We start from the raw sequence: 12,682 nt of genomic DNA, 5'->3' as shown, positions 1-12,682 counted from the left end.
GGGCAGCCGGGGGGCAGGGGCGGCGAGCAGAGGGCCGCGGGACGGGGCGCCGAGCCGAGCCGAGCCGCCTCTGGGGCTCCCTGCCCGCTGCTGACGGTTTTTGAACCGTTCTAGGATAAAAAAACAAATGCACAAAGGCAGGAATTTTAAAAAAGAAACACTTATTTCTACAAGTTGGAAAGTAAGGAAATTAAACGTTAGAGCAAACGCCAACACCGCTGCTAGCGGCGGTACTTTCCGTTGTCGTAATCCTGCTCCGCAGAGGCGTGAGGAGCCTGCCCAGCACTCGCCCACCGGGCAATTCAGGTAGCTCAGACAGGAGCAGAGGGAGGGCCTTCCTCGTCCTCCTGCCCACACCAGCCAGGCTGTGCCAGGGCCCACCCCAGCCAGGCTGTGCCGGGGGAGGCAGCCCCCAACATGCTGGCTGGGGGGCAGCCGCAGGCTCCCGCAGCCCTCTGCAACCCCATCTTGTGACCACCAGCAGAAAACCTCGCCCTGACAGGGAGATGCAAAGAGTGGGGACAGGAGATGTGCAGATGTGCAGCAGCAGATAAGAAACCGGTGATAAACAGCAGAGTCACGAGGAGCAAGGAGCAGAGATGTGCGCTGCGCAGTCAGAGATGTGGAGGGGAAGGGGGCTGAGTTCCTGGTTTGGGGAGATAAGGTTTAGGATGATGGGAAACTGCAGGCATGGGGAAAGCACTCCTACCCATTTGACCTGTACAACTTCCATTAGGAAACAAATCCTGACTATTTTCACCTGTCTCGCCTCAAGAGAATGACTCTTCCTATTCAAGAAGTAAAGCTTCTCATACTGATTCTACAGTCAATACATTATGGTCTACCATATTTCCCACCTACCTCTTTATATAGACTAAACCCACAATATCCTTATTTTTCTTCTCAGGGCTTGCTCACAGACAAGCCTGTATGAACCACGACCATCTTCTCTGTACAAGCACTAGCTGCAGACATCAGCATGCTAACACAAGGATCTCAAACCACCTTAAAAACACTAACTTAAGTTGCCTCTTGAGCTGTCTTTAGTTACCTGGATTTTTGGACTTATAAATGAAAGCAGAGAGGAGCTGAGTCCCCAAATTGCTGTACAAGTCAACAAAAGCAGTAAGAATTGAACCAGAGTTCAGATCTCCTGAACCTCAGCACTAACAGCCAGTATATTAACATATTTATACACAAGTGTTACTACCATTTATCTCAGGAGCAGTGCTGGTTCAGGGAGACTATTATCACTTGCAGCTGTTAACATGAGGAAGCATATAAGAGCAAGGAACATTATTTTAAGCTACGAAACCAAGATTGAGCTGTGTTGTCACGGGTGACCTGATCTGATTATTTGCCAGGCTGTGCATTTAGTTTATTTGTGTAATACTGAAGTGATCCAGAATATGCTGAGGCAGATACAGACTTTAATAATCTGACTAAAATGTATTGTAGCATACAAATCGAAGTCTAGCTTTTCCAAAGTCCCTTGGCTTCTCCTGTAAAGCTGCACAGAGCATTTTGAATGCTTTAGATTTTGCAAAGTGGTTTTCCACATCATAAGTTTTAGGTGCAAAAAACGGAGTCTGCATTGAATTCATGTAGCTAGCCAAGCAGGCATGCAAGCAGTTTCAGAACAAATTGCTATTGAACAGGACAAACATATGTTAGCATATGAAAATGGATATCCAGCTACAAGGAATATAACACCAAAGCCACATAATCATTCTGTATTGAAACGAAAGCTTTATCGTGGTATGATGTCCTGGTGCCATAATAAGTGCACTAGTGCCACTATCACTACTTTGGATGGCAGTCACCAAAAACCGGCAGTTATTTCTATTTCTTTAATAGTAAGAAAATGGCAGTGAGTTAATACAGTGGGAAGGAGCACATGCATTTGACTCAATTTAGCTTCTGTTGAAGGACACATTTTAGACTGGGTCCTAAGGTAGGGCACAAGCCCTTTCATGGATGATGTTTCTGAAACCTCTTGGTCACTGACAAGTTACAGAGAGAAGCTCGGTCAGGAAGGAGTGCCAGATGAATTAATCCAGTTTAACAAGCAGCAAAAAGCTACCCTTTTTATTAATTAGATTTGCCATTTGTCATGCTTAGAGTTAGAGTAGACTATTTTCTGGATTATTTTTAGTGAGATATGGTGCCCAGACTTTGTAACATTAGACACAGATACACCTTTCCAAAAAAAACCACAAACCAAAATCACAGTGAAAGGTTACAGGACAGACAGTAATCACGCATATAATTCTGTAGGATATCAAATTGCATCCTACTTTTGTAACAGTATTTTGAATTCACACGTTTTCTTTCATCCTAACAGACTGCAAGGACTGCACAAACAAGACACTGTATAAACTGCACCAGTGGCGTGTGGTCACACCTGGGCTGCTGAACAAGAACCTGCAACACACACAATGGTGTGCAGGGCAATAAGGGGAGACAGAAATTTTGGCCAAGATGATGAGGTCTATATGGCAACAGATACATGTATTTTACAAGAACAAAGAGCTACCTACACTCTTCCAGATTTGAAGTTTCATAGTTTAAATCACACACAAATGTTAATCTTTACCCCTAGATCTCAGCTCTGCCAACATGCACCTGAGATGGCAAATTGTTGTTACCTGGGTTTTTCCAGCATCATCCACCCTCTGCTGTCATGGGTGCTAAATGCACTTGTGAAGGTATATATACTTAAGAGGCAGCTATTTTCCAGCTCAACAGATTTCTGAGTGAGCCTTGAAGATGATACATTTACAATGGGATATTTGGTTCTGTAGTGTCCTCAGTCAGTTGATCTGGGAGGGAAGTATCAGAATTAGCCTGAAGGAAAAATTCATTGTCTATGCTAAGAGTTATTGCTCTTTGAGGATGAGGCAAAAAAGCCTCCAATATTAAAATAGGCTGCCTTTGTAAAAACCTTCAGTATTTACTTGATTGAAATCTTAATCTAGTTATTTTATTTACTTATCCCTTAAATTAGTTTACATGATTAAGCTTCTAGTTTACATGATTAAGCTTCTAGAAACTTTCCATTAACTAGTTTAGCTGCAAGGGGAAAACTGCAAGACGGCCAGGACAACACACAGTGCAACTTAGTCCAACAAATTAATTTAATCTTTCTTTACCCCCTACCTAGTATGCCAGTTCAGAAAAGCACGTAAGCAGTAGCTTTACTCTAGCATGAGCTTAAAACATTCACATCAAAGGAACTAAATTCTTAAGATTCTTTGATGAACAGGAGCCTAGACCCTGAAATGGAAGTGAATCGCAGGTTCAAACCTCCATGGGACCGAGTCTTCTCCCCACAAGAATTACATCAAGCGTTGCATTGCAAAAAGCCCAACAATCACATTCTCAACAGATTTTCAGTAAAAAACTGTTTATCCAAATCCTCTGCCAATTCTAATATTTGCAGTTTTCTAGTTCCTTGGAAGTCTGGATTCTATCGATAATCGTCTCATTTGGGAAAAGGATATTTGTAGGTTGGAGTGGTATCTTCATTAAAGCAGCTGACAGCGGATGGGATAGTGTTTTCCAACATAGTGTGCCTTTCTTATGCCACAGCATTTGCTTCTTTCCAGCTAAACAAAGAGGTCCGTTTAAATTTATTACCTCTTTTGACAGACCTTGTCTGTATTTATATCATCAGATCTCATAGCTACAACAACGTTGTTATATGGAACACAAGAAATTTCTCTCGGACGGGTAGAATCTTTCAAAGTGAATGAACCATACTCTAGTGACTACAAATTTAACAGAAGGACCTGTTTTAACTCCAACTCCTGTCATCAACTTTTACCAAAACATGTATTTATACATGCATGTCTGTGTATGTATATGTAACATATATGTATTTATTTGGCCTTTTAGAAAGAAAGGATTATGCTCAGTCTAGGCTTCTAAAAATCTGCCTTATATCCAAACACTGATTATTTAATACTGGAAAGGAGGAAAAGCATATGTAACATTTAACTTCCATTTAGTTGCATTCTAAGACCATTATGTAGTGTTCAACCACTTATTTGAGACCAAGAGACAGGATCAGAATGCACAGGAAAACATGAAGAAAAAGCAGGCTCTGATTAATCTAAAAGATGTTCTGTAAAGATTTCAAGGACCGAAGGAAGCATGAAAAAGAATAAGAACAGTCTGCAACTCGGTTTAGTAGAACTGCTGTTTTGCTCTGTCAACAGACTTTAATCATGAAACCGATCTATACCAATGAACCACACTCATGGTCAACGTTGTGTTAAATATTTGGTTCTTTCCAAATCATGTTCACATGCAATAACTACATTCCTGCCATAATCAAGCCCCGCGCCTGCCCTTTCTACTGAATCAGAATTGTTCCTCTAATACATCTGAGCATGAATTCCCTCCCCCTCGCAACAAGAAAGAAATACAAATCCACTTGTGCATGCAACCGTACACTTCTCACAGTGAAATGTTACATAAGAAAATACTTTGGGGTCTGGAAAGTTCTCAAACTGCAGATCATTGACCACTTACAGCCCAACAAGAACTTGCTGACTGTCCACAGAGAAATAAGTTAGTCACAGAGTGATGATTTTTCTTGTTTTCAGCTGTTGCTACAGCTGGCATGCAGACGCTTTCATGAGAAGACAAAGCAAAAGACCTATAAACCAGCTGTAAATAAAGAACAGCTAGTCTTACTGCTTCTGCTAGGGGCCTAACAGAAGGAGAAGAGGAAACAGAAGTCAGAGATACCCAAACATGGAAAATATTCAGGAGGGCAAAGGAAAACGACAAAGTAACCAGGTGATGTAAGAATCATCCCAGACAGCTTCTCCATGAGAGAAAGGCATCACGCAGCCTATAAGGAAAGAAGTCAGGTACCGGAGATCTGCACGTATATTAGTTTCACTGGGAAAGGATACTCAGTATCCTGAGTAAAGGGAGATGGGAAAGAAAAACACACAACTGTCTCATTTTTTTTCCAAAAAAGGGAAAACACTCCTTGCATTACAAAAAATGTAAGTTAGGCCATGGTTTCAAGATGTTCCTTTCAATGACTGTGCCAGCTTAAGCAGTTTCCACTCCCTGGTGCTTCATTGTGCCAGGGGCTAGAACTGTTTGCATGTTGGGTATGCTAGACATTTCCTAGTAACCGTGCCTTTGCATTAAATGTTTTTCCAATATTACCTTTTTTTTCTTTTTCTTCTTTTTTTAAGAAGCAATGGCTACCACCTCAAGGGTACCACCTATATGTGTGCAACTGTTAATTGGAAGAGAGGATTCCACAAGACAGTCTGTCTGTTCATCCTGTAGAAAATAATGAGAATCTATCATACAGAATAAAGCCTGTCCAAAGAGACACGCCTGCAATGGATGATGCATTAGAAGTGCACATCTACAAAAGGAGATAAATACTGTTTCTATTAAGACTATCTCATTAATTATTATTTGTCTGGTTTCTTTATAACCACATTTAGTTCTTGCTTTCATGCCCTCAATTTGATAACTAACGGGTGCTGCAGACTGCAGTTCTTGAAGTTGAAACTATTTAAAAAAAAACCCCACGCAGATGAGCCACAAAAGCTACAGAATGCAGAGACTATAGAAATGCAAACAGAAATCAGTTTTATATTGTGTTTTAATGACTGTGGACTCTGATCTGTAGCTTGGCTGCAGAGCACTCTTTACCACAGTTACCATATGCAAATTACCTTTACATTGTGCACACCTGAGTTCCTGCTTTCCACTCAATTACACAGTTAGTTTGTCCATCAGTGCTTTAGATCTGCTTAACATTCAGTGTGCTACAATCTCACCTACACTGAAGGTCTTTTGCAGCACAAAGGACCTCACAGGCACATACCTCATGCAGTCATTTCCACCAGTACAGGGGCAATACTTTGCACATGCTGCGTGCTGACATAGAGGGTAACAGAGGTGAGTCAGGTCCTCCATTCTCCTCATTTGAAAATAAATTAACTTGGATATTTATATTCTTTAAATGAACGAGATGCACTGTCACTACATGTCAGCCACTAAGAAAAATTGTTGGGATCAAAAATTAAATTTGAATTTCAAACCACTAACTAATCAAAGCAAAAGAAACGTTACGTTACACACTCTATGCCCGATCTTCCACTGTCTGCAATCTTTGCAATCCTTACTCCTGTGCAAAAAGGGAAAAACAATGCTCCCCTCTCACTCTGAACAGTGTTGAAAGATGGGACAATGCAGTAGCAGCTCAGTAAAGAACCAGATACACAAGTTCATCATAACATGTCTTCGTTGACACTAGAACTAAACAGAAGCCTTCAAGTAATTGGAAATATTAACCAGCTTCATTGTAAAATGCCAGAGGAAATGCAGCAGAGCTCCCATACACAATACTAAATTAATGATTCATAAGGCTGCATAATTAACAATGCTAAGTCAAAAAATTATGTAGTTAAGGAAGCACATCCAGCCTTCCCTTGACCTCTCATTTCACATGTGATTGCAATTAGATAGGCATGCACTGTTTCACAAACTATGCGGACCGGTAGGATATGGTGTGCTTTTGTATAATCTCAGATCTAGGTGGCATATCCCCTTCAGGAACAGCAAGTCCTTAGACTTCCATTTGTTAAGACTTCAAAGCAATGCTGCTTGCAAAACCACGGTCACATCACCAGTAAACAGCACCACCTGCAACATCATATGGAGAAACAATGGCGTATTTTACTCCCTGTCCCCTGAGCCTTTTGACTCAAGAGGAGTGTAAGTAGTGCCAGTGTATGTCAGAGTCTGGTCTCATACCTGCCCCCTACTCAGTCTGCAGAAACCTCTCTTGGCTCTTTGGAAACAACCCGTAGGAGCAGAGACAGCAGGTCCTAGGAACTTGAGTCTCAGTCACACAAACGGCAAAATACACAGAAACTTTTCTTAGGCCATAAGCGCTTTACGAGGTCTTCCATTCCTTTTCCAGCCCCACATGTCCCTGCTACTTCAAAGCAATATCTTTCTCTAGTTTTGTGCACTCGGTGTTCACAGCAAATCCTCTTGACTGCACCCTTCACAAGCTTTGAAGGAAGAAACAAAACCCTGAAGTGCTTGCTGAGTACATGGTTTTCTAGGGCTTGTAACTCAGTCAAATCAAAGCCAAAACTAAGGCACTTCACAGTTATGGCTATTTCAATGCCAAATTTTAGCACACAGACCGCAGCCACTCATGCTGCAGAGCTGTTCAAAAGAAGGCAGCAAAAAGTCTTTATGGAAGGAAAAAATAGTTTTCCACTCTCCTCATACTCACACGTGGATGAAATGTTTTCGCTCAAACTTTCCAAAAAATTCACCTTTGAGCAGAGTCCAAGGGCCTTGTTTGAACAATTTTAAAACTTTCTGCAAAGAATAAATACTTTAATCGTATAAAAAGGCATTGCTCACTTACAAATTTGACTGTGGGTAATTCTCCTGACATCAATTCCATTTCTCTCAATTTACATTGTCATGAGACCAGAATCAACTCCACTGCCTATGCAGAGCTAATAAAAATTATTACTCCCTTCTCCAACAAAAAGTTATGGAAGACTGAAAAGAGAAGGCTAATATATCCAGCAAGCATTATATACCTATAAGTACAGTGACAAAAATAACAGCGCCATAAAAGTGCAGACCAAAATGCCTAAACCTTTAAGCTTCATACCAAAATCTTCATGCCACAAGATGCATGAAAAACAGCAGAAAGGGAGAGCTCCAGAAGCATTTGAGGTTGAAGAGGACAATGGCTCCTCAGCAGTCCTCCCTGGCCACAGTCAAACGGAGCTGGCCTTGGCATACAGCAGAGATCCAGGACAACCTGGTGACTTCAGCTAGATGGAGATTTGAATCCTGCAGCAGACCCTGCACCAGCACAGCCCACATCTTTCTCAGCTGATAGTTTAGGCATCATATGATACCTGAACCGCCTATGAGTCCTATGAGTTGCATGAGTTTACTACCCTTTCATGATAATTCAATCATATCTCAAAAAAAAAAAAGGTAAATACAGTGTCACATGGTAACGTCACTCAGTGATTTCTTTGTAAAGAAGACAGTACAAAACAGCTATAACAGGTCAAGGGTTTAGGCCTGAAGAGGCAGTGACTGAAGCATTCAGATACTGCACAGTGCTTGAAACAAGGCTATCTTGGGGGATAGAGGGGTATTAACAAAGTGAAAGTTGTTTATGCTGTTGAGAGCGCTCTGTTTGTAAACCATGGAACCATGTTCCTTTGTCTTATTATTGCTTCATAGAGGAATAGGCAAGCGTGCATATAAAGGAGAAGACAGGGAGATGAAGCTCACCAATTTCTTCCTTTTTCAAGGAAAGGACTGAATTTTCCTGTCTTTTACACACACACACACACACACACACACACACACACACTCTTCCATTTAGTATCATCAGGGTTGTAACCACCAAGTATTCTGCCACAGCTCCTAGACAACATCATAACATAAGGCCAACAAACATGAGAAAAAAAAAATCCTACAAACTTTGTGATATAAATGGGTCGTTTTGTTTACATCAGCTGAATTAAGGAAAAGAAAACTCCTCTCCTGATTTGTGAATCAAATGGCTCTCATATACAAGTGTCACTCAAAAGGTTGTCTTCTCTGTGTTTCAGATCTTTTTTTTTTTTTGCACCTAAGTAAGGTTTAATAATTAAATTGGTCATGGTAGAAACATGCATTGGGTTGATTTAGCAAAATTCTGATTTTCCCTAATTGCTCTCTCGTCTCCATAAACAGGCTGATTCTCTATAAGAAGCTTCTTACTTTCAATACATTTACAAATTTATTTATATTATTGGCTAGTTGGTACTCAATCCTCTCCCTTATTCTCAAATTACTTGCCATAGTTCATGTTCTTTTCTAGCAAGCTTCAGTTTCCAGAACAAGAAATTTAACTATTTGACTAAAATGAGCTCTCAAAACTTCCCATTTACAAACATCACTTTCTTTTTCCCTTCTGCTCTGTTTCGTTTTGCTTTGGTTACACATATACTGCACATATGCCTTTTATGGCCCTGTTACAGTATGCTTAAACAGTATAAATCTCTGTTGACTATAAGGATTTTCATCTCCTTAATTTTCACTCTAGAGTCTTTTTCATTTTTCCTCTTAAAAAAGAAATATTTCCTCCCCTAGAACTCTGTATCACTCTGGTATCCTTTAATCCAAGCACTCCCCAGAGGACTCTCAGCTTAATAATTACATTGGAGTGTCTATTATTTAGGATACTGGGAGTACTTCCCACTCTATCTGGGGCCTCCCATTCCTCTGAACAGACCTTTGCCAGCTAGCTCTGTATTTATATCTAACTAGTTCAAAGCCCAAGGACTTTGTCCCTCCCACCCACTGAGCTATAATCAGATGGCATGTCTTAAATTTGACTCATTCACTTCATGCATACATAATTTCCAGAAAGAGTAAATGAAAAGTTTAAATTTTAAATGCTGTTCCTACAACAAATCCTAGTAATCACATGTTTTCAATGGCATTATATATGTTAGAGATCACAATTAAAATGTCCAAAGGTAACTCCATAGCTTAGACTTAAAACATGAGGAAAATCTGCATAAGGTAATCTTGTGAATTGTGAACCCCCTCAAAAAAGTTTGGCATTTCTGAACGTTGTGCAGAAACATAACACTCTTAACCTCTAAGAGGTCATTAAAATAACAGGGATAAATTAATCTTAAATCCTTGTATTACTACCATAGTTTATCTTCTTTGTTTTTTTATTCTAAATGACCCATATTAAACTTAAAAACTATGTCCCCCTTTATTGTGGGACATATTTCAAAATACTTAGAAATTCCTAGACCCCATTTTAAGAAGCCTGCTGAATGCTAGTCATATAAGCGAGCTCTTCTGGATGCTGAAGACTGTTGAACACCATGGATAGATTTCTCAGCCAGATCTAAAACAAATTCTTGCAAGCTTTCATGTAAGATGGGCACTCTATGCAATTCTCTGGTCTCAGATCGCAATGCTGTTAATCCAAGCCAACAAAGGATTCCCACTAGCATAACAGAAAACAGAACACAGGCTTCAATTCAGCTCAGAGTGAAGACATGAGAAAGAATCTCATTTTCCAGTTGGCTTGGGCTTCAGATCCTACCTTTTTCCCAGTACTCAAGCAACAGTAAGTCAGAGTTGTCATCTTTTTTCTTCTCTTCATTGGGTTAAAAGGGAAATAATTGAAGTGAAGCAAGAATTCAGCTTATCTATGGGTCTCTTGTTTAATGCTACACTCATTCTATCTGATTTCACCAAATCCTAAAAGGATTTTATTACTCTCTTATAGCCCTGCTACAGAGCCAAGTAGGCACCATTAAATCAGACTCCTACTCCGCAGCTTTCTTTTGAGTGCTGTTTAGATTTGCAGGGAGGAGCAAAGAACACGAGAATTGTAAACAAATATGTAACTGTTAACTTTAGAAAAATATATACTGGTCCCTCTGCAACCACATAATGTTTTTTCATCATACATACCGTTTGAACAATTAAAATTTCAGGGCTTTACTGACTACCACAGCCTTGAACACAGAAATCTCTAAATTAGAAAGGGTATCTTTCGAGTGCAATAAAACCCAGGTTTGGGGAGGCTAGGGTTTGTTTTTTTGAGTTGTTTTTCTGTTTGTTTGTTTTTACCTCCTCTGTCTCTAAAGTATCCCATAGTCAGATACAACAGTCTGTATACCAGTGACTTGCCTGCTGCAGGCTGTGTGGACACTTCACATGTTGCTCAGGTGGGCTGCTCCTTCGTCTTCTACCAAATATGTGAAGAAACAGGTCCTTGAAGCAAGCCTGTTTGAAAACAATGGAAAGGCAGTTTTGAAATGCAGATGGCAATACATTTACTTTTAATGTCCATTATGTTTCTCTCTCTCTTGTGGAACACAACAATTCAATAAAATCATTACACAGATAAGGAAGATGGTCAGTAATGTTCATTAGATGCAGTGCCAGCCACTCACAACCAATGGCATGGTTACATACACCCAAGCCCCCTTCCTAGCTTGCTTAAATTTCTGCTTTCTCTGACAGAATAAGTACCGCTATTGCAGTGGCCTAAATCAGTAACCTAGACAGCACATCTACTTCTCCCTCTTGACTGCCCTGCCTATGCAAGTGCAGTGCTATGACTTCCTCGATCAGGGCACCTCTAGATTAAGAAAATGGGTACTAAACATGTTTCTGGAAGTGACCTATTTTGCTAGGGTGGGCAAAAATGCTTTTACCGGCATAAATCAGCTCCAACCTTTTTCCCTTTATGCTGTTATGACTCGTCTTCCACCTATTGCAAATGCTGAGCTTTCCAAAGCCCATATTCCTACCCTCCAGATCAGTCAAAATGCAGCATTAAGTCTTTCGCATTCAGTTATTTAATATTCACTTTTAAGATCCCTCAGAATTTGATCTCTGACTTTTATTCTCATCTTTTAGAAGCTTCTCAACTCTGCTGATGCTTCTTCTCACAGATTGATGCCTGCCAGAAGCTCCCAATGGTAAAGTTCACTGCTAGGCTTTTTCTTTTATATGCTACCAATATACACTTTGTAACCATCTCAAACTGATAAACCCAGCTTTGAGATGCACCTTTATTCTGATGCCAAAAATGCATCTGCAGTTCACAACAGCGACATAAAGATCCTGTGGGACACAAGCAATATTTCCTTTACTAACAGAAGTTTAAATGATTTACAACCTGCAATTGATGCGTATCACTAGTGATCTATAAATACTTGCTCTCACTGGTATTTACCTTCATACTTTGTCCTATATCTTTCCCAGTGTTCGCTCTACCCTTGTTCTGCCTTTTCATTTTCATTACATTCTTTGGGACAGACTTCTACGCACTTGCAAATGTTCCAGGATGAGATGACATAAACCCTAGCTGTGACCTTTAGGCACTATTACAATGCAAAAATAGATTATATGATGGATCCATAGAGTCCAATATCCAACAATCATGCCAACTGATGCCACTCTGATGTAGATTAATAGAGTACAACCCACTTGAACATATTTAGATCAATGCTTATTAAAAATTCTGTGAACTTTTGGGAGCAGCATGCCCCAGCATCCTCAGCTAAAGAGAAATCCCTCCTACTACTTGTCCTCTTGCTACTTGGCTGCTGCGGTAGTCCGTCTATCACTTCCTTGAAGAAGTGCTGCTAGTGACTCCAGTGGATTCACTTGCAAGGGAAAGGTGACAGGATTAGAACCACAGGCTGTAAACACTTCAGTACCCTCTGGGATTACGTTGTTTTATTATTATTGGCGCATTGTGCTCAGACAGCGAAGACATTCATTTAAGGATACTAGTTTCTATTTCCAGCTCTATTACATCTATTTTTATTTGAACTTATTTAAAGACAACATTATCAACCCAGAAACAAAAGACAGGAAGGAGATGGAAGTCCACAATGCTTGAGACTCTAGACAATGACAGGAAACGGCCCGTGTTTTGACAGTTCCCCCAATTCTCTTCCAGATGATCTTTACTGAAGAATTAGACAAAGTCCAAAAAGCAAAATAAAAACATAAACAAAACTCTGTGAAAGGGAAATCCTATTGTATTCAGATACCAGCAGAGTGGAAAATTTTAGAGAGAATCCAGGTCTAGAACATCACATTAGAAAAAATTTGC

This window comes from Pygoscelis adeliae, unplaced genomic scaffold (genome assembly GCF_000699105.1).
Source record: "Pygoscelis adeliae isolate BGI_AS28 unplaced genomic scaffold, ASM69910v1 Scaffold126, whole genome shotgun sequence".
Taxonomy (NCBI): Eukaryota; Metazoa; Chordata; class Aves; order Sphenisciformes; family Spheniscidae; genus Pygoscelis; species Pygoscelis adeliae.
The sequence above is the reverse complement of the archived record's forward strand: the minus strand, read 5'-3'. Positions refer to the sequence as shown.